At 40.2% G+C, this 2,720-nt stretch overlaps 1 non-coding gene across 1 annotated transcript; it reads left to right on the top strand.

Annotated features, from left to right (window-relative positions):
- The first annotated feature begins 492 nt into the window (after window positions 1-492).
- trnah-gug (transfer RNA histidin (anticodon GUG)) lies at window positions 493-564 on the top strand. The gene has a single exon. It is a non-coding gene; the product is annotated as a tRNA-His (tRNA).
- Window positions 565-2,720: the final 2,156 nt, after the last annotated feature.

Here is a 2,720-nt window from a genome sequence, read left to right as displayed (position 1 = left end):
TTGAACACAGGGACCTCAGAACTGTGAGGCCCCACCCTTTACAAGCTGATCCACGATGCCGCCTCCAATGTATCCATCTTTGTCTGAATTTCCATATTTTTTATATTTTTGTCACATAACATTATTGCAGGTCCAGGACAGTTATTGCAGTGTTATATTTTAATTACAGAATATACTCATTACTCTAATTGTTGATAAATTAAAGTTTCAATGTTTATTGATGAAATAAAACAATGATAATGTGGGGAGTGACATAATGTTGCTTTTCATCACTATCCAAGATTCGAGCATAGAAGTGGTTGGACTTGTCTTCTGGATGAAATATTGATGAATATTTTTATGAATGCAGGAACATGTTGAGATGATTCACTTGATTATGATAATGCAGATAAAACATTTCAGTTTCACTGGTGCTGGCTCGCATCCTTGCAGGTTTTCAGCCTTGTTGCCATGGTGACAGATTTAGAAAAACAACCTTGCGAGCTTTCAACAGCCGTGATCGTATAGTGGTTAGTACTCTGCGTTGTGGCCGCAGCAACCCCGGTTCGAATCCGGGTCACGGCAGGGGCGAATTTGTGAAGCTAATATTTTTAGTCCTTGTGGTTCATATTTGCATGAATCTCTTTAGAATTACAAAATGAACGGACCAAAACACAATGATGGAAGCAATTAATTGCCATCACAGTACGAATTTGAAATTCGAGCATGGAATTTTTTTACCACTGAAATCCAATGTAAAAATTTCCATGTGTGTATGTATATACATATTATATACTTTATATAGCAGAGAAAATAAGTATTTGAACACCCTGATATATTGAAGTGCTCCCACCAAGAAATCATGGAGGGGTTTGAATTTTTAGCGTAGGTGCATGTCCACTGTGAGAGAGATTATCTAATGAGACAAATCCAGAAATCACAATGTAGGATTTTTAAATGATTTATTTGTGTGATACAGGCAAATAAGTATTTGAACACCTGTCTATCAGGTAGAATTTGGACCCTCAAAGACTGTTAGGCCACCTGGTAAAAGTCCACCTCCACTCCATGTATTCCTTTATCAGATGCATCTGTGTGAGGTCGTTAGCTGCATCAAGACACCTGTCTACCCCATACAATCAGTAAGACTCAAACTTGTAACATGGCCAAGACCAAAGAGCACTCCAAAGACACCAGAGACAAAAAATTGTAGAACCCCACATGGCTGGAAAGGGCTGCGGAGAAATTGCCTAGCAGCTTGGTGAAAAAAGGTCCACTGTTGAAGAATCATCAGAAAATGGAAAAAGCTAAACATGACGGTGAATCTTAATCAGAGAACAGCCCAATGCAAGATATCACCTCGTGGGGTCTCAGTCATCCTTAAAAAGTTGAGGAATCATCCCAGGACTACACGACAGGACTTGGTCCGTGACCTGAAAAGAGCTGGGACCACCGTTTGCAAGGTGATTGGTGGTAATGCACTAAGACTTCATAGTTTGAAATCATGCATGGCACGGAAGGTTCCCCTGCTTAAACCAGCACGTCAAGGCCCGTCTTAAGTTTGCCAATGACCATTTGGATGATACAATGGAGTCATGGGAGAACGTTATGTGACCAAAATGGAACTTTTGGTCATAATTCCACTCACCGTGTTTGCAGAAAGATGGATGATGAGTTCCATCATAAGAACACCTTCCCTGCTGTGAAGCATGGGGGTGTTTTTCTGCACATCATCCAGTACGACTGCACCGTATTAAGGAGAGGATGACCGCGGCCATGTATTGTGAGATTTTGGGGAGCAACCTCTTTCCCTCACTCAGAGCATTGAAGATGGGTCTTGGCTGGGTTTTTCAACATGACAATCCCCCAAAGCACACAGTCAGGAAAACCAAGGAGTGGCTCCGTAAGAAGCATATCAAGGTTCTGACGTGGCCGACCCAGTGTCCAGACCTAAACCCAATAGAAAATCTTTGGAGGGAGCTGAAACTCTGTGTTTCTCAGTGAGAGCCCAGAAATCTGTGTGATTTAGAGAAGATCTGTGTGGAGGAGTGGGCCAAAATCCCTCCTGCAGTGTGTGGAAACCTGGTGAACAACTACAGGAAACGTTTGACCTCTTTAATTGCAAACAAAGACTACTGTACCAAATATTGACATTGGTTTTCTCAGGTGTTCAAATACTTATTTGCAGCTGTATCACACAAATAAATTGTTGAAAAAATCATACATTGTGATTTCTGGATTTTCTGATGAGATGATCTCTCTCACAGTGGACATGCACCGACTATGAAAATTTCAGAACCCTCCATGATTTCTAAGTGGGAGAACTTGCAATATCCCAGGGTGTTCAAATACTTCTTTTTATCTATCTATCTATCTATCTATCTAATCTATCTATCTATCTATCTATCTATCTATCTATCTATCTATCTATCTATCTATCTATCTATCTATCTATCTATCTATCTATCTATCTATCTATCTATCTATCTATCTATCTATCTATCTATCGAAATATATATATATACTTCTTTCAGCCTCTGGCTAACTACAATTGTGTATCCAATGCTGTTGCAAAAACATGAGGCTTCAAAGTAATCGGCACAGAGTTTGGAATGCTTGCAAGGCACGCATAACTGAGCACGTTTCTTTCCCTGTTGAGTGACTTTCACTATCTGCTGGTGGTATTCCTTCTTCACTTGGAAAGACTGCCAAAAAAAAATAATAATCGTTTGCCGCTGCCT

This window comes from Syngnathoides biaculeatus, unplaced genomic scaffold (assembly GCF_019802595.1).
Source record: "Syngnathoides biaculeatus isolate LvHL_M unplaced genomic scaffold, ASM1980259v1 ctg277_pilon_pilon, whole genome shotgun sequence".
Classification (NCBI taxonomy): Eukaryota; Metazoa; Chordata; class Actinopteri; order Syngnathiformes; family Syngnathidae; genus Syngnathoides; species Syngnathoides biaculeatus.
The sequence above is the reverse complement of the archived record's forward strand: the minus strand, read 5'-3'. Positions and strand labels throughout refer to the sequence as shown.